The sequence below is a fragment of the Manis javanica genome, chromosome 14, assembly GCF_040802235.1.
Source record: "Manis javanica isolate MJ-LG chromosome 14, MJ_LKY, whole genome shotgun sequence".
Taxonomy (NCBI): domain Eukaryota; kingdom Metazoa; phylum Chordata; class Mammalia; order Pholidota; family Manidae; genus Manis; species Manis javanica.
In genome coordinates, this window is record NC_133169.1 from 12629995 (window position 1) to 12650182 (window position 20188).

The 20188-nt window shown below is 44.1% G+C and overlaps 1 long non-coding RNA gene across 1 annotated transcript; it reads left to right on the top strand.

The window, feature by feature from the left end:
* The first annotated feature begins 6232 nt into the window (after positions 1 to 6232).
* On the top strand, positions 6233 to 7317 carry LOC140846177 (uncharacterized). The gene is made up of 2 exons (XR_012125091.1): positions 6233 to 6372; positions 6846 to 7317. It is a non-coding gene; the product is annotated as an uncharacterized lncRNA (long non-coding RNA).
* Positions 7318 to 20188: the final 12871 nt, after the last annotated feature.

Here is a 20188-nt window from a genome sequence, read left to right on the forward strand (position 1 = left end):
CCCATGCTGAGCTTCAGAGGTGGAGTAGGACTCACCAGATGGCGGAGTAGTGAAAGAACATCCTGGATAAAGGGGAAGTGCACGAAAGCTAGGAGAAGGGTAGCACTAATGGCCCGCCTGGGGAGCGGGGATAGTTCTGGGTGGCTGATGAGGGGTGCATGTGCATGTGTGGATGCGTGTGTATATGCGTGTCTGTTCATGTGTGTATATGCCTGTGTGTCCGTGTGTGTGTGTGTATGTGTGTATGTGTGCTGGGGATGTGGTGAGAGTGACAGGAGATGGATTAGGGACCAGACCAGGAAGGGCCTATGTGCTTTGCTAAGGAGAGTCTGGCCTTGATTCTGAGAGCCGTCGGGAGCTGTCGAGGGGTTTCGAGCAGAGGAGAGACATGGACAGGTTTGCATTTTAGAAAGAGCCTGGCAGCACCCTTGTGGAGGGCCAGCCTAAAGTCTGGAACCCAGTTAGGAGTGACTGTGGCGATCACATGGGAGGGGTGAGAACTGTCTCCTAGGAGATGGTAAGAACGGAGAGTGGGACGCTGGGGCTGGAGAGGAGGGTGAGGAGAAACTGGAAGGAGGGGAAGGACCACAGTTGCGCACACATGGCCGCTCAGTACATGTGACCAGGGAGTGAACTGGCCGGAGGCCTCCTGTCCCCCGGTCTGTAGGTGGTCTACACCCTGGGACCTGGGCGCTGAATCCTCAGACCCGTGCTGCTGAGTGACAGGTGCCGGTCGGGGCTCCTCCTGAGTTTGGTGAGTCAGCGCTGTTGTCTAACCTGCCGTTTGCCTCCGGGTCACGGCACAGGGTGGTAGTGAAGACCCTTGGGTTAGACCCAGTTTGTCCACTTACTGCCTCTGGGATCTTTGGCAAGTTACTTAACCTCTCTAGGACAGTGACCCTGTCTGCAAAACAAGAATGATAATAATAATAATAATAATAATAATAATAATAATAATAATAATAATGATAAATTAAATTAAAGAAATGAAAAATTAACAATGATATCTACCTCATAAGAGGTCTTAATTAATTAAGACCATGCAAGCGCCTGACACGTGGCATATAACTGCTTTATCCACATCACCCATAGCCATTAATGGTTTAATTCAGACGCCTGCATCTTCCCCCTTTGCCTCCCCGTTCTCAGGTCCCTGCTCAGAGGCCTTTGTCCATCTGCTCCTGGTCCCTGCTGGGTGTGCATCTTTTCTGGCTGAATCTGTTCAGGACGCAGAGTTCGTCATCGGTTGTGTCGTTTCTTTGTCTGCTGGGGAGGCCGAGTGCCTCATGCATCTTTTAAAAACACAAATTCGCTCTGATGACTGTGCAAATAACAAAATAATTATAAAAACAACTCTTGAAAAATTAAGGTGGATGTGATTACCTACCGATATTTTAAATATGACTAAACTAATAAACTGAGAAATGTTGTCCAGGCTATTATGACGAGTGTCATAATGAAAGGGGGGAGATTTGGAGATACAGCGCCAGAGAGGAGCTGCTGAGACATTTTCCCTCAGAACTGCGTCGCCTCCCCCCCCCCACCCCATTCCTCAGACCCTTTGCTCTCATCAGTCCTGCGGTGATAGGTCAGGGTCGTGGAAGGCAGGAGGGATGTGCTGTTTTGGGTCACCACAAGTTTGCTTTTTTGGGTTATAAAAGCCTTATATAAAAGCAGGGCTATCTCTCTTGGGGACAGAATGCACAAGGTTCCTTCTTTTAAGGACACCCTTCTCCCTCTGCACCCCCTTTCCCTTCTCTACCCGTCCTTCCCATCTCAGCCCAGATGTCCCCCTGCTCCAGCAAGGCTTGCCCAGACCCTGCCCAAGATGGGCTTTCATGAGCTTCCGTGATACCTTGTGTATATCTTTATCTTTGCACCTATGTTGTTGTTATTGAGATCGGTTTAGATACCTGCCTACTCCACTAGACCAGGCATCCCTGGGTCTAACTCATTTTTGTTTTCATGACACCTAGAATAGCGCCTAGTGCCTAGTAGGTGCTCAACAGATTTTTGCTGAATAATCAGTGGATGAATTTAGGAGAGAAATTAGACTTGTGTTGTAAGGCTCCAATGGTTAACTAGGACTAAAGATTAGATACTATAGTGTGATGGGTTTTGTTCCAATGGAAGGCAAAATTAGAGCATATGAAAAGGTTATGGGCTCCTTTGGGAACTAGCGAGTTCCTGGTTGCTGAAGGCATTTAAATATAGGTGTGGGAACCACATCAGGGATACTGCAGAGAACGGTCAACCTCTAGATTATTTTATCTTGATCTAGGGCAATTTTTAGGGCTCATTCAATATTGAGATTCCATAGTCCTATATTGCACATGTCATGAAATGATGTAATTTGTGATCAGAAATTCCAAGTTTTGTAGCCTTGACTAAGTTCTGGCCCTTTGGTGCTTATAGATAAGATGAGAGTTCTCACTTCAGTTTTTATGTAGCTTTAAATAATTATACAAATTACTTATACTAAGTAATGCTCTTATACTAAGTGTTTCTATCAATTCTCAACTCATGCAGCTTTGTATCCAAATAAATTGCACATTTCCAGAACTACAGACTTATTCCCTCAGGAACTGGCTTTGAAACCAAGTGTCAGTGAATGTGGCCTCTCGATCCCTTGAAGAGCAAGATTGCAACCTTCTCCCCGAGCTCTTTGTGTTCTCTCAGCTTCTGTCTGCTCTGTGCCCTTCAAGTATCTAGCCTCATGAAGATCTGCAAGGCACTTTATCTGTTGTGGATTCTGTTTCCTAGGCCTCAAGGAAGGCTTGATTTATCACATTACTGATAGGATTGTTCCCTCAAAATCTGAGATAAATAAGGAAATGCAGCAAAACATCTATCTGTGATAGCACCCGATGCTCGGGAGGCACTGCATTCCAAAGAGGATGCACTTGGCAGGGGATCCTCTTCTCCTCTGATGTTGCTCCCTTCAGAGCACTCCTGGCAGCTCCATTTTCCTGACCCGGATTCTCTCCCAGCCCCGGATGCAGTTGTGGTGGCCCACAGGCCTGTGATCAGATGCAAAACCCAGCTTCTTATCCCTAGTCATCCCTCAGCCCCCCTTCCTTTCTTGGGGTGCTCTCCTCTCTCCATGCAGCTGCCACCATCTACGGCATGCATTTATCTCATTGAATTCTTTCCCCAGCAGAATGGTTATGGACCAGGATCCTATATCGCACACTTCTTTGGCCTCCGAACACAGCCCACAGGGAAGCAGCCATGCAGTAGGGAAATGACAGATTTGGAGAACTTACCCATATTCTGTTAAGTCAAGCAGACTGTCATGGGGTGTCATGGGGCTGCTGCTCTTTCTCAGAGGTTCCTTTCGACTGCTCTCTTACAAGGCCTATGGAAAATCTCTTTCCCCTCATGATTTCTCCAGTGGTCTTTGGCAATGGGCTTCCTCCAAACCGTATTACAGGACTGTATTACAGTCATCGGGCAGCTTGCCTTCTTCACCTCCATTGGGCTGTAAATTCCCTTCGAGAGCATCTGGTACATGTGAAGTGCTCAAGACATCTTGACCTTTTTGTGACTTACTCATTTTTGCTTTCCTGACCCCTGAAATAATATATAGCACATCGTAAGTGCCTAATAGATATTTGTTGAATAAATAAACGAGTGAGTGACTGACTAGCAGCAAAATCAGGGCCTCCAGGGTTTAGACTTAGATTTTAGTGTGGAGGATTATCAAAATTATAATTTGTAATCATGGGTGGCTTCATTTGACAAAAGAGTAAAGAATGATAGCAGAGAAAAGGGGTTTTTGAGGTATAGGGAAGGGATGGGAACAAGCAGAGGATGCGAGTGGAGGTGCACCATTAGGATTTTACAGCCTCTATGGATGCTGAATCTGGGAGAGTGAACCTGCCCCTTTCTATGAGCCCTTTGTCCTGGGGCCCCCCCTTAGCCTGAACCATTCATCCAGGGCCCATGCAGCCACCCACTTTTGGGGCTTAGAACTCTTCTGTGTTATCATCTTTATGGCTATAATATAAAAATACACAGTTTTGTAGTTTTACAATATGATTTCAAGCTTGCTGCGTAACATACTATTTACTTTAAAAATTTTGTAATTTATGCCGTATTTTATGTTTTGACTAGGTAATATATACAATTGTATATGGTAGCAATAAAAAATAAGTCTCCTTTCTCTTGCTTTCTTCCGGTCCCTGAGTTCCCCTTCCCAGAGGCACTCACCATTATTGGATTCTTATATCTCCTTCCAGAGACTATCTTTGGATATATAAGCACATATATCTTTCTTTTCTCGTAGAAATTGTAGCACATGATATTTCTTGTTTTCTCATCTTGCTTAAACAAAAGTTAACCAGTACATCTTAGAGTGCGCTCCATCTTGGTTCACATAATGCAGTCACATCTTTTTTTGAGGCTCCATAAAAATATTTCATAATTTGGAAGTTCCTGAATTGGTTTAACCAACCCTTTCACTGAGTCCTAGACACTTGGTCCTTGTCCAGTATTTCGCTCTTACAGACAATGCCACAATCCAAGCTTGTGTGCACAAACCTTGCACACACACGTGAATGTATCTGTAGGTGGAATAAATTCCTACAAGTAGGAATGATGTGTGAACGGGCACGTACAGTTCCTTTTGCTAATAATGTTAGTAACTTATTAGCATTAGTGATAATAGCCATGTTCGCTCAGTGATTTACCATGCCAGTCGTTACTTAGCACTCTGCATGTACTATGTCTCATTGCCTTCCCACCACACCGAGGGAGGTGCTTTTATCATCTCCATTTTCCAAAAGAGCAAACAGGCATAGAGAGAGCAAATTGTTTATGTTCACACAGTAACTGTGGGTAGGTTAGGGCTCTCAACTACCTCCTTGCCCTTCAGAGTGGCTGGACTGGCAGTGAAAGAGAGGGAAGCGCACTTCATACAGATCCAGACATGCATGATCACAGTCACACGCTTTCTTTGGCTTCAGTTCAGAACTAGCTAATATACCCTTTTGAAGATTCCTGCAGAAAAGAGTCACTTTTGATACGTTCTCTTCCTAGAAAACATCAGGGATACCCAGGAGATGGTTTTTTGGATGGAACAATGCATCTCTTACTGGTCAATCACATGTTGACTGTTATAGCCTGCTTGGAAAATAAGAAAAGGACCCCAGAGTGAGTAATCTACCAGTGTTTCTCATTAAGTCATGGCCAGCGAAAGCTATTATTTTCTGAAAGACAAATAGTGCTTTGGCCCTTTAACGGTGGGCTTTAGGTTGGTTTATTTCAACAGAGCAAAGCTAATTTGAATTTGCAAATGACTCAAATGATCAGATTGGATCCTTTCCTGTCACCCATGATGAAGACTTTTTTTCTTTAAGCCAGGAAAGGACAAAATAATTATCTTTTCAGAGTACTTGGTCCTTGGAGTCTGATGTAACCCAACAGACTGAAAAAGCCTGTTCTGGACTTTATTACTCACAGACCAAGGGCTTTCTCACACCAAATCCATCCCTATGGTGTCTTTTTGAAATTAGGACTGAGGAAAGAAATACAGTTACTTTATGATCATCTCGTCTTTCAGACTCTGCAGTTGAACAAATTCCCCATCTCCTAGGAAAGCTTGTTTATTCTTGAATTTATTCAGTAACCACTTGTGAGTGTCCAGTGTAAGCTGGGCACCGGCCAAGCAGAGACACAGGCCCACCCTCATTGCTTATTAAGGCCTGTAGAGGCTGCATAAGGCTGTGGGAGGAAAGCCCAGTATTTTATTACTGGGCCAGATTCCTCTTAGGAAGCAAATTATCTTTCTGGGGGGATGGGGGAGGAATATCCTGAGGACTGATTTGGGTGCAGAAGTTGAAGTCCATGATTATGTATGGCATGGCCGGAGACAGAGAGACTGGGAGAGGGCTGAAGTGTGCGGCAGAAGACACTGACATATGTTAGAAGGTTGGGCCAAGGAGAAAGTAATGCTGGGCCAAAGGAGTTTTTGATGTCTAATAGCCAGTTTTTAGAGTCTCTGCTGTGTAGTCCTGTGACACCTCCCTCTGTGGTCTGCACGGGGGCTCCTGGATCTGTGATAGGCTCCTGAGCTCTGGTTCCCTGGCAGGACCAACCCTCTGCCAGCTGTGACACACTTACTGAACCTATAAAGGGGACCTACCAAGGTCAGCGTGTCTGTGTCTTCTCGAGTCTCCATACCCTCATGTCACTCCTGCAGAATGCCTGAGGGGCTGACTCTGAGGAGGGACTTTCAGCGAGCACAGATCACCTGCCTTCCCAGGAAGCCATTGCGGCCACACTCATCAAGCCTCCCTGTTCGCCTCGGACAAGAGGCCTGAGCTTCACCTGCAGGACTGAGTTATCACCTGGCCACTTATCCCCACACAGGTCTGTATGTACATCTCCAGACTCACCCAATCATGCCCTGCCCATAAGCACGGCCTTCCCCCCTTCGCCCCTAGTGTGCCTTCTGGAGGGTATGGTCTGTGTTAAAAAAGATTCTGTCACTTGTTAAAATGGCAAGGAAGGCCGTATGTAGTGCTATAGGTGTCAAGGCTATTGTAGTGGGAGAGAGAGATTTGACTCAAATTCAGCAAAGAAGTCTGGGAATTTACAGCTGATGAAAGGGTAAGGGGCTCAGTGGATGGAAAATCACTAAGAGGAGACATCAAGGGTGGAGGGATTCTTGCCAAAGGCAGGCCAGGAGAGTCAGACATCCGGGGAGGAAAGCTTCTCACTAAACAGACTGAGCAGGATTCTGGCTATAGTTGAGACTGGATAAGTCAGGCCGGCAAAGATCTGCCTTCTGCTCCCCTTTTGCTCATGTTGTCGCCCTTCCTTTTCTCCTTCCTTGTGTGCAGCAGAATGATTTTTGGAGATCCACCCTCGCACAAATGATTATCACAAAGAATTGATCATATGCAGCTCAGAAAAGGCCTTTAAACTGCAGAATGACTCCTAGATCTTCGCTACTCCCGCCTGAGCGAGAAGACCTGGCAGTGTGGCTTTGTGGCCTGAGCAGATACACCCAGCTGCAGCATGGAGACCAGGCAGGGCCTCCCTTGCTGGGTACTAGGTATTGGGTCAAATCTTACTCAATGTTCCTTCCTCTCTCCTTATCATTTTCCCCAAGGACATGCATCTGTGTAAAATCTAGCTAAACCTTACCATTCAGGAATGTTCTGAAGAGGGCCAAGGAGTCACAAAGGGGCAGTCTGAAGGGTGTGGCTAGATAGAGGGACTGAGTGGCTATTGTAAAGGAAAAGATTAATCATCATCACAATTACAAAAATAATAATGACCAGCTGTTATAAACAATGCTGTGATGCAGACGCTCAGAGAGGCTCAGTTTTGATTGAATGCAACCGGAACAAGATCTTTTGGCAAGTCCCAAGCCTAGAATTTTTCCATGCACCGGGCTAGTTGTGTAGCTTCCGGACTCAGGCCATTTTTGTTCATTAGCTAGTGGGCCAGGCTATGTGTCTTGATGCTGTCTCCTTGAGTCAAGTGCAGGCAGCATGGAGCTTTCCAGAAGCTCTGGCTGGGGGATTTTTCTAGCTGCTAAGCCCACGAAAAGAGTGCCACTGCCAGTTGGACTAGAAGCACAATGGCTGGATTCTATCCTGGGTCCTGTCAGGTACTGCAAGTCTGCAGACCCGAAAGGGAAACATGGTCGGCCTGGCAAACGTTAGATAAAAATAGAACTGGGTAAAGAACGCCAAGTTCAATAAGATGAGATGGGGAACAATTCTTTTATATAAGTCTGCAAGCCCCTTTTTAGCTGGGATTTTAAAATGCTGAGGTTCTCTTAGAAAGATGGATTCAAATTGTCACAAACATGAGATTTTCGTAATTGCCATTTGTAAATTGCTTGTGCTGTCATGCAAAGCCTTAGATACTTTTTCAGATAGAGGCTTTGGCACCTGGGAAACTTGTAAATTTTTTCTTTTGGCATTTGTAGTCATTTGTGACTGGAAAAAAAGGCACTTAAAACCAAATTACTCAAGGCCCCAGTACTGGAGTGAGAAGAGCATGCAAGGAGAACCACAACACAGGTTATGTGTAGCTGTGGTTCCCTTTATCTCAGATCGACCCTTACATTTCATTGTAACAAGGTATTTTTCCTCCATTGGTGATCCCACCAGAATCTCTGATGCAAAGACCTGTGAGGTCTCTTCAATTTCAGACAGGCTCAGGGAACCTCTGACCTGCCATCAGCGTCTGAAAACTAATGGAGCAATTCGGTGCTCCTGGAACTAAAAGAACGCACCGCCTTTGACTTGTGCAGGGCTGGCTCTGTGATGCCTAAGGCGCTTAATGAGCAGAATAATGGGCAGGTCAGGGTCTAATGTCAGAGGTGCATCGGTCTAATGTCGGAGGTCTAGCACGCGACAGAGTGCAGGGATCCATTTTGCTTGTGACTTCTCTGCAGGCAGGAAGGTGAGATTTCTCTTCTTTTCTGAAATGCCCTTTTTTTTCTGCATCTTGCAAAATGGAGGATCATTTTATACATTTGTGCCTTGGAGATGCAGCCTATATGTTAACAACTCACCTATCGTTCTAACCTGTGAAGTCTCTCATTTGGACTCCTCAGCAGCAGGACTTGCTGCTCCTTTCCTGATTTGGGTGGAAATAGGGGAATATGAGTCTTTTTACCCTCCATGTTAAAACTGCATTTTATATTGTCTACAACCTCTTTGTAGTTGAGACTAGTAGCTCAATTTGCTGCTGCTGACTGTAAATCCCTGGCTGTGGGTTCCACTGATGGCACTTCAAGTGGCAAGGAGTCATCTCCTCCTGTTCTCTGCCTGTCATGTGAGAAGCAGCAGTTTGTCCTTGATCCTTGTACCTGGCACCATGCTGATTTTTATGCAGGCTGAATGATGAGCAATCCCTCATTTAGCTGCCAAATTGCCTTGTAGTTATGATCATTTTAGTCTTGGGAAACGCACATTGGTATTCTGCTCTAATCCAGAAGTCACTGAGATGAAAGGATATTTTTCTCCCTTGTTCCTCTGGCTGTAATCAGTCCCTGAACAGAATTTATCTACTGCAGGCAGATCTTCCTACTAGTTGCTGTGGGGATCACATGAAAGAGATGGAGGCTACCTAGAGTTCCTAGCAATACCAGGCTCCCAGTGTAAGACATTACAACTAAGACCCATTTATATGCACTAGAGCAAGGGTTGGAGAGATAGAGTAAATACAGATTATTCACAGTTACAGGAAAAACTTTTAGCAAATTCAAGAACTATGAGACGTTTTTCACTTTTGCTGTCCCAGAGCATAATCCTGTTATTTTAATGAAGAGTTTGTACCTTGATTTCATTGTGGAAGGCAGCACAGGAAAGTGATGAATTGAAAGATTTTAAATGTAATCTGAAATGTTGAATGATTCAAAGCTATTAATGTCAGTGATGTCACTTGCAACGAGAGGATTAACTCGATGGCAGATGTGTGAGTGACAGCACTGTGATGTGGTTAACTGATCTCATCTACGGGCAGCAGCAAATGGGGTTTGGTAGATGAAGGCAACGTGGGATGATACAGCCTCACATTCATGGCGTCAGTAATGGGAAGAAAGGCAGGCTTCACAGGCTTCCTGTGTAGTCAGCCCATCACCTAGGACTGCTACAACTCTTTCACACCCGTGTCTGGCTCTCTGACCACACGTGCCATCCTTGCAGTCCTTTAGCCCATCCTTACTCCCACCATGCTTATTCCCAGACTCCCACAATCTCTGTTCCACGCTTTCTTCTCTCTTTCCTGATGTTATCAAGTGCCGAAGGCCACATGGTTCATCATCCTGACAGGGGTTGGCAGACTTTTTCTGTAAAGGGTCAGATAGTAAATATTTTAGGCTTTGTGGGCTACACAGTCTTTGCCACAGCTACTGAACTGAACTATTGCTATATGAAAGCAGTCGCAGAGACCGTGTAACCAAATGGCCATTGCTGTGGTCTAATACAACTTTACTTGTGGATGCTGACATTTAATTTTCATAAAATTTTCTGTCACAAAATATTCTTTTGAGTTTTTTTCTACCACTTAAATATGCAAAAACTATTTTTCACTTTTAGACTTATAAAAATGCAGGTGTTGGGCTCAAGTTGGCCTGAGAGCTCACTGAGCCTTCAAGTCATTTTCTTCTCAACCTTCTGGATTTCTTTGCTCCATGTTGTTCTGTTCAGTGTCCTAGGAAAGCTCAACACTGGATTGGTTCAAGGTTGTGCTTTCTTTTCTCTCATCTATATCTTCACACTCTTAAGACCATCAGATAATGGTCTCCCTGTGTTCAATATCCCTGTTTTCCACATTTTTTGACTAAATGTTTTTTCTAAATTGCTGATTTGTTCTTGTCATGCATCTGGCTTAAAATTTTCCAAGTCCGGTTGCTTTGTAATCTTGATCTTGTTTACCTATCCAATCTTACCAGCTCTCTGTTGTCACCTCTCCCCTGTTCCCCTGCCACCATCTTGGGTCTTTGTTCCGGCTGTACTGAAATCTTCACAGTTTCATGAATGTACCATTTCCTCTGTGCCTTTAATCTTGCCACCTAATCTCTCATGAGTTCCAGTCCCCTTTTCATCAGCTGGCTAACTCTTAATGGTCCTTGAAACTGTAGCTCACGTGTCAATATGTCCATCTTACAAGGGACCTTCCTCAACCCTTCCTTTCCATTACTATTTAAGTGTCTTAAATTTAAGTGTCTTCTTAAGCACCACGCTTGAAGGCAGAGGCTCTCCTTATGTCTGAACCCAGGGGCCTAGACACAGTCCCACATGTACAACAAAGATATTGAATGAAACCAGCCCTCTTTTAGGGTAGGAAGGGCTGAGTGGCAAATACTGTAGGTGGGAGACAAATTAAGAAACTCTGCTATAGGCCAGGAGAGATACGGGGACAGTCTGAGCCAAAATCCAGAGCAAAAAGGATGGGTGAGAAACTCAAAGATACAACCTTTCTGGTCCTCACATTTTTCATCCCCAAATGAAAAGCTTGGCTTAGTTCCAAGATTCCTCATGCTCTGACCCAAGGCTCTAAGCCTGGCCACTGGGGAAGCTTTGTGAGGTGTCATGAATCTGGCTTCGCAATTCTGGAGTTTGGTGTGACATGAAGTGCTAGTGGCAGGGATATATAGGAACAAGAGCCATGGACTTGGCAATTGCCTATGTGGACTGCAGGCAAGAGTTGTTCTAGGAGCCAGGGGATTCAACAGGGGACACAATGTAGAGGTGGAGGAATATGGAAGCTTGGGGCATGCCTACCTCTCAGGTTACCAGCTAGAGATGTCCTCAAGGGGATTACAGAATAAAGAGAAGGTTCTGTTTGGGTTTATTTTAGGATAGTGGATGCATATTTTAGGCAAGGGGAAGGCAGTGGGGAAAGAGGCTGAAGATTTGAGAACTTGAAGTCAGATCCTAAAGGAATGTGGAGGAAATGGAACTGGTAAAGGGTCAGGTTAGACGGAGAGGGGCACTTCTTCCTCTGCAGGGGAAAGGACAGATAAACAAAGTTACACAGGCATTTTGAGGTGAAGAGAGAGAGAGGAGATAAGGCAGCATCATTTTTCATCCAGAGAGTGAAGGGGGGAAAGGGTAAACCTAAGGCTGCTAAAAATGCTTGGGAAAAGTCCGCGTGAGGAGTGGAATGGAGCTCAACTAAGACGAAATGGTCGATTAAGCATCGTTCTGGAAGGGGGCAGGGATGGGGGTGCTTCCCCCCCCAGCACAGAAACTGTAAGAGCAAGTGGATGTTTGTGGGGCAGTTGTTGCTTCTAACCTGTGGTAAGTGTGAAGTCAGTGAAGGTGTGAATTAAAAGACAGAATTCTGCCTGAGGTTGTTTGGAATGGAATGGATCGTTAGAGCTGAGTAACGGGCAGCAAGAGCCCGCTCTGGGATTTCCCAGTTCAGTTCTGGTGAAGAGACTCCAGACCAAAGCTGGGAGTTTGTGGAGGGAGGATGGTGTTGGTTATAAAGGGACAGCTAGTGTTGCCTAACAGGAAATCAGTCTTTACGGAGCTCGCAGCCACTAACTATTTAAACAAAGACTGACTGATCATTGGCAAGGGTTACCGCACATTTATTTGGTACTTTGGAGGCAGAGATTACAGATCAGTACTAATTTCCTTTCTTCGCCCGGAGGTTTCATGAATAGTTCATGTATGCAATTCTCATGCATTCTAGAGAATGGTAGGACTCTAGGCCATCACATTCAACATCATATGGATTCAGATACTTCACAGGCTGAATCATATCTCTCAGAACTAACTGCACTAAAACATCTTTGAAAGTATGCTTTTCTTCTATGATGGATGATAAATCCTGACCCCCAGACTCGGCGGGGTGAAAGAAAGGTTAGCATTCAAACTGCATGCCATTATGAGGCGACATACTGTATGGATTCCTGGGCCTCTGATTTTGAATTCTGATTCCACTGTGGGTTCTTATTTTTTTCTTAAGTTTTCTATATAATTGTGTGACCTTGTGACCCTGGACAAGTTATCTTTAAACCTCAGTGTTTTTCATTTGTAAAGTGGGGACAAAAATAACATCTACTTCATCAGGTTGGTGTGAGGATTAAATGAGGTAAGACCTCACAAGGCACTTATAGCTCCTGGTGCAGGGCGAATGCTCGGTGAACGTGAGCCACCGGGTACACTAAAAAAGGCAGAGTCCGGTGCCTCACAGACACCAAACCCTGAACATGGGGACATGCTGCTTATGAAGGCGATTTGGTCCGGTAAACCTCAGGCACAGCAAGGTGCTATGGCTGAATGACACAAATAAGAGGGGATCTTCTCTTTTTGAGCATGGCATCTCCTGCCCTTTCCTAGTAATTGTGATTAATTTAAAAGTAGGTAACGTATTTAAATTTAATTACTGAAATGATAAAGTTTTTGTATGCATTCATCAAGGCATCAGATTATTTAGATGGCTATACTTCTCACAACACAATGGTGAAATCTTTGCAAATGGTCAAAACACAGTAAAACTCCCAACTGGAAATCCCCAGTAATGGGATGGCTGTTACTAGTGGCTTAGGTATAGTGTTAGGTCATTTTTCTTTGGTTAAGATTCAGTCTCTAGATGGAGAAGGATTAGAAGAGGTGTTTAGTTTCTCTGAGGATGAAGAGATTACAGTGTGAAAATTCCTTGACCTTCCCTCAGTATTTTCATTAAAAAAATGTAGTGACAATTTATACTTAGGTTGATGGGCAATGAGGGACCATCTAGTTGGTAGTATAGCAGACACTGCTGGCTGCCTACTCCAAAGCTGTGGACTTTCTCTCCTTCATTGTAGAACCTCAGTTCTGTTCAGGGTGTGTGATTTTTTTTTTCTCTTACCAACCCATTCTCTGATACCAACTGGGTGTCCAACAATTTAATTTTGACACTAATTATCCAAAGTTACTGTCAGAACTCACAGGATAAGGACTCAGTCCCACAAGACAGCCCCCACTTTAGATGCCAGCTACACATGGCGTGCCTAGGCTACCCACACTTCTGCCCAGCTGATGAAACTTCAGGGCTTCCCATGACCCCCTCCGCATGTTTGGTAATTCACTAGAATGACTCTGATTCAGGAAAGCACCTTACTTATGGTTGCTGGTTTATTTTAAAGGATGTGACTCAGGAACAGCCAAATGGAAGGGAGGCATGGGGCAAGGTTTGCTTGGGAGGGGCACAGAGCTTCCGTGGCCTCTCTGGGTGTGCACCTTCCAGCACATTGTGCTCACCCGCACAGAAGCTCCTTTAGCCTCATTGACTCAGAGTTTTTATCGAAGCTTCATCACGTAGGCATGATTGATTCATTGGCCAGTGGTGGTTGAACTCAATCTCCAGCTCCCCTTCTTTCCCTGGAGGTAGGGGAGTAGGGCCAATGGTTCTGATCCTATAACCACATGGTTGTTTTTCCTGGTGACCAGCCCCTATCCCAAAGCTGTCTATTCCACCCACCCTCCCTGCAAGGGTCTTAGGAGCTCTGCATCAGGGACCACAAAGACCAAATATGTATCTTTTGTTGTATCACAAGGGATTACTGATGAAGTGGCCCTAACCTAGTCCCAAGGGGGGTTCCTGACAGATTTAAGCCCATCAGGATGGTTGCATTCCCTAACAAGAGCTTGATTTATTCATGGACACAGGAGGCACTTATGGCCAATGAGACATGAGATAAGGTTGGCTGAGGGCTTCTAGGAAAGGTTCCCTCCATCCAATAAGACTCTAAAAGGAGTTCCTCTTCATCTGCTGGATGTTGTCATATCTGCATAGCTAGAGTTATACGAGCCACCTTGTCAGAGGGAGAGAAACTATGCCTTCGGAGGGAACACAGTATGGCAAAGTAGAAATCTAAAAGAACCTGTGTCCTTGATTCTATCATTGGGACACAGCAAGTCTCCTGAATTCCACGCTAAGGACTTTTTCCTTCTTCCTGTAGGCAATTTCCAGTCTAGACATGTTTGTAACTCAGGAATGGGCTAATAAACTTTGTTTTTTTTCTGATTGATAACTGCAAATCTTTGTCCAGTACCATGGACAAAGATTTGCAGTTGAGGGACGTCATAGGCAGCAAGGTCATTGTACATGTCCTGGTTTCGGACAAAGATGCCTGCACGAAGGGAGTGGCTATGGAATTGAAGAGGACCTGCTGAGTCAGACACCGCTGAGGGTGCATCTGCAGCGTGCGGTAGCCAGTGAGGCAAGAGGGGTTGAATAAGAGTTGTGAAGAGCATTCTTGGGTTTCTAGCTTGGTAGACTGGCTCGATGAAGATGTCTGTCCTAGAGAGAGGAAATAAAAGTTGAGGGGCAGTTGATGTTTGTTTTTTTAGGTTTCCTTTTTCTGGCAGGAGGATCATGAGCTCGGTTTTAGACAGATGGAGCTGAGGAAGGTGAAGCATCTCTGATGTTGGAGGTGTCTGGCTGGCATGTGGAGATATGTTCTTGGAGCTGGAGAGTGCTTAGGGGGATTTCCACAACAGTTGAAATAACAAGGCCCCTCTCATGTGAGAACACTGCCTGCTTCAGCCATTCCTTCATTATATTTACAGAATCCTAGGGAGGAGGGAGCTCATGTGTATGGCTTCATTAAACCAATGCAGAACTAGATTTGTAGAGATTAAATGAGGTGGCTAACTTCACGCAGCTGCTGACTGGTGGTTTTAGGGGAGGAATGGAAATTCTGTTTCCTGACTCCTTGGCCAACGTTCCTGCCCAAAGACTCAGTTTTTCTTAGTCATGGACCGTTTAATACATGAAATTAGGATGTTTGGCTCCTGCACCTGTTGCAAAGACAAAGATTAGCATCTAGGGAGTTTTCTTTTATTTCCCACTTTATGAGATGTGCAAAATTGCCACAAGTTTGCTTTGGAAAGATGAGGAGTTAACCAAATAAATGCAATTGCTTTTTAGGAAAGAGAAGATAGTGTATAACAGGAAAGACTCAAAAATTACTGATCTGGAGAAGCCAAAAACTCCTCTCACCTTGTGGTACCACCTAGAGTACACTAGCAGTATGTACATACGTATGCGCATATGCAGGATCACCGTCAGAGGAGAAGCAGAGCACGGTGGGTAACATCCTGAGTTCTGGAAACTAATACGTCTGCATCTATATCTTGGCCTTGAACATTCAATGCTCTAAAAGGTTACTTAACTTCTCTAAGCTTTAGTAATCCTCTTCATATAATAGGTATAATATCAACAAACTTATGGAATTGTGTGAAAATCAAACTAGAACGTGGACACAAAGCCCTTGGTGTTCTATTAGTGCTTAGCACAGAGTGAATACTCAATAAATGGTAATTCAAAAAGTAGGGTTGTGGAGTCAGAGCATGCTGGTGACAAAGGATGAATGTGTGAAGAGGTTAGTCAGTTATTGCCCTGAGCTGCTGATGTTGGAGGAATGTGTTTCTTATGAGTTTAACGTGGGTCATAGGAAATTGAATGACACTGTAAGTAGGAAAGGACCATTCTTTTAAAAAGCAGGAAATGAACATACTCACCTTCACTTCAATCTGCCTCTGATGGCAGCACAACCAAGGACAGATAACTTAAACTTTCTGGCCTTCTTACTATTCACCTGTGAAATAAATGGATTCAAGTTATATATTCAACACAAGTTTATTGAATGGCTGATATATGCCAGGCTCTAGGGATAAAATAGTGAGTAAACTAGACACGATCTTTACCTTCATAGAGTAGATATCTGATAGGGGGAATCAACATGATCATACAGACATATAAGTACATATAAAACTGCCACTGTAATAAATGCTCTGAAGGGACGGTTGGGCTCATGTTACCAAAGTGTGTCAAAGAAAGACCCAGATCTGGCCTAAGAGAGCGTGAGAGTTTTCCTGAGGAGGAGATTTTAGTTAGCATCTCATATGAGCGCTCTGCTCTCCATGGTCTCTACAGTGCATTCCTGCCGTAGCATGTCCTCCTGACCTGGCACCCATGATGGAGTCAGGGCGTCCGCTGAAGGTGTGCGCAGCTCGCCTCCTTAACCCAACTCCATCCTGAGTTGCCCGCCTCTCTCCTTTCCTTGGAGGAGGCTGCTTGAGAGAATGGTCTGAGCTTACACCACTCCCCGTGGCCCAGGTGCTCTTCAGTCCACTACCATCTGATTTTTCTCCTTTTTCTCAACATAAACAGCTATCATTAGTGTAGCCAATGGGTCTCCTGGTTAGTAAGCAGATTACTTTTTGGTCTTGTCTTGACAATCGAGTAGCATTTGACCCTGGGTCTCACCTCCTGAAGACTCCCTCTCTCTCCTTGCTGGGGTGACACCCATTTTTACTGCACCTTCAGCTGCTCCTTCCCAGTTGTCTTCATGGTCCTGGTCCCACAGCACCTTCTGAATGATGTTCTGAGCTCCTAGTCTTTGGGCTTCCTCTCTACACATGTCCTGACTAACAGGATCCTCTGTACTGACAGCTCCAAGTCTGTTCTTTTTGTTCTAATCTCTCTCTGAGCTACAGACTCCCATTTCCTGCAGCCCTTTGGTCATTTCTCCATGGAGGCTCTGGGGGGGGGGGGGCGCTCTGTAGACAAATTCAGTGTCTCCAAAGTGGGTTCATTCTCTCTGTCACTGAAATCTGTTTCTCTGAGGAGTTACACCTCATCTGCTAGTCACTAAACCCATAAACACAAACAACTCCAACATCTCCCTCAAATTTACCATGATATTTCTCATTTGGTGACTTTTTGTTTGCTTGTAATTGTTTGTATCCTTTCTCCCCTCTCATTCCTTTCTATTCCCATTCAACACTTGTTCTCCTGTCATCTCCTTTAGGAAGCCACTGCAATGTCTTATTATGATGTATCTTGGGTAGTTCCTATAACAGGCAGAATTCTAAGGCTTCCCACCCCTTCTATGGAGTGCATTTAGCTCCCTCCCTTTGAGTATGGGTGGAACCTGTGAATACGATGGAATGTTACTCCCATGGTAGGTTATGTTATTTGGAAAAGGGGAAAGGATTTTGTGGGTGCAATCAAGGTCCTTAATCAGTTGACTTTGAATTGATCAAAAAGGCCCATCTTAGGTGGGCCTGACAAAATTAGGTGAGCCCTTAAAAGAGCATCTAAAATTCAGTTTTCTGCTTATCGTTGAAGAAGTTACCTGTCATGTTGTGAGCTGGTCTATGACAGGGATCCGTGGGGGCCTCTGTAGGCCTAGTGTAGCTCCTGGCTAAAGGCCAGAAGGAAAGGGGACCTCAGTTCTGCAATCACAAGGAACTGAATTCTACTAGCATCCATGTGAGCTTGGAAGAAGACCCTGAGTCCCAGAAAGGAAAGCAGCCTGGCTGATGCTCAGATAAAAACCTTGTGTGGCCCTGAGCAGAAGACTTATGTAAATTGTGCCCAGACTCTTGACCCATGGAAACTGTGGATAATATATGTGCTTTGTTGTAAGCCACAGGTTTGTGGTAATTCGACACACAGCAATAGAAGACTGATCCAGGACCCCCTGGGCAGTAGCTAAATGCGCTGCTGGTCTTCGTCATAGCCCACACCCCACTGACTTGAGAATCTATTGACTTAATCTGTTCTCTTCTCCAGATATAGGGGAATTTTCTTTATTATCAGTACCTGGCACAGCATTCTCAATAATCACACTGAGGAATTGGAATGAGCAAATGAAATGACTCATGAGGAAACAAAAACATATATGCTTGGAACAGATGAATTTTGCCTTCCTCATGGAAAATTCTCTGAAAAAAAAATCTGAAATAGAGTTTCATAGCAGGTTTCCTGCCTATTAATGAGTGAGCTTTTTTTTTATGGTTACGTACCTTGTTTTCTTAACCCCTGGGCTTTAACTAAGATAAAAGTTCTGAAATGCATAAAAGTTTAAAAGTCCCCAAAAGCTAGATTTGGCCATAGCAATGCACTAACCAGCACTGACTGGGTCAGGATGATGAATGTGTGCCTGAAGTAACTTGGCTTATGTCAGGAACTGATGGAGGCATCTGGGAGAATTGGGCTCAGTAGTCATTTTATGTTTCGGATGACATGCTGTTTTCTTTCCAGTAAGATCTGCCAGCTAATGAATTGTGCGTGTGAGTGTGTTCCAACATTGCTCTGCTTGAAAATTACATGCTATGAAATGTAGGCCTTCAAATTGGCCTGGAAGGATTTCTCTATTGGGGAGAGTTGAAGAGAGAACTGAAAAGAGTCTGCAGTATGCCCTGCCACTGTGTTTTAACTAAGAGCTCTAAATCAGAAAAGTCAAGGCCACATGTGTGTAGTTATGAGGCACAGTGGTGAGTACTGCATGACCGGCTCAGAGCTGAAGCTCCGAGGGGAGAAGGGGTGTAGCCAGGACAGAGACTTGGGTGGGTTCCTTTACACATAGCTGTCCATTTAATGATGTGGCTCTTTACATTTTCATCATTATAAAAGTAATAGATACTTAGCATAAACAAATCTAATAAAAAATGAAAAAAGAGATATCTCATAATTTCACTAAAGACAAAATCACTAATATCACTTTGGTATATATATTCTTGCAATTTTTTTCTTTACTATAAAAAAGCCCATAGCTATGATCATACTCTTTTTATAATCTTTTTCTCTGACTTATATTCTGTCTTCAGCTGCATTTAATCTTTTGTTAAATCTATCCATTGAGCTCTTAATTTTTGTTAAGAACTTCTGCTTATCTTCTTTTTGCCGTTTCCACTTTTATCCTAAAATTCTTCATCAGGTCATTTATTTTCTTGAACACATTCAACATAATTACAATATCTGGATCTCTGTATGTCTGTTTCTGTTCGATACTAGTTTATTCTATTTCATTGTCATTTTTCTTTTATTTTATGGTCAGTTCTTACCTTTTTGAATGCTGGTTTTATTTTTTTCTTATGTGAGTGCTGTACATTGTGTTGAAACATTATAGAGATGCTTTAAAGTTATGAATGATATATTCTGGAAAAGATTAGCTTTTGCTTCCAGCGGGATGTGAGGTGAGGAATTATTACCTGGACCCAATCAGGAAATGAGCTGTTTGAAGCCAGGCTTCAGTCCCTGTGAGTTGTTTTCTACTTCACTCTTTCCTTGATTGTAGCCCTTCTGAGTCACAACCAAAAGTGTGGAATATTTTCTGCAGACCTGTGTTCTTTGTGGCATCGAACTCAATTTTTATACCCCTATCCCAGTGAGAAACTTATGAAAACTCTGTTCAGGTTCTCAAATTCTCAGTTGCTACTTTTTAATTGACACATTACCTCACAGGGAATAATACACCAAATATTAGATTCATTTCTCTGAGCTTTCCTTCTCTCCAGGATTTTTAACTTACAAGTCCTCGCTGCCTTTGTCGCTGTTAGGCATGTTCAAACAGACACTTTAAAGTATTTTGTCCCTGTTTCCTCGTAATTATTGGTGAGAGAGTTGGTCCAAACAAGTCAGTCCACTTTGCCAGAAGAACTTTTTTTATTTTAAACAGAGAGAAAAAGATCAGAGGCAGGAAAACCGGGGACCAATTTGGGGCATGTATGGGAAGATGAGTCGGACGTCCCGCTGGAGCGGGCTGTTGGACCGATGATGCCAGTGCGCTGAGCGTGGACATCTCTTTCACTGGGCAAATCGGAGTGCATCTTCCCATCATTTCAATATGGAGAACTCTCTCCTAGGCTTAAAGGAGGCTTAGAATGCAATCTAATATGCCTAATCCTTATAATGATCTTAATGCTTGAGC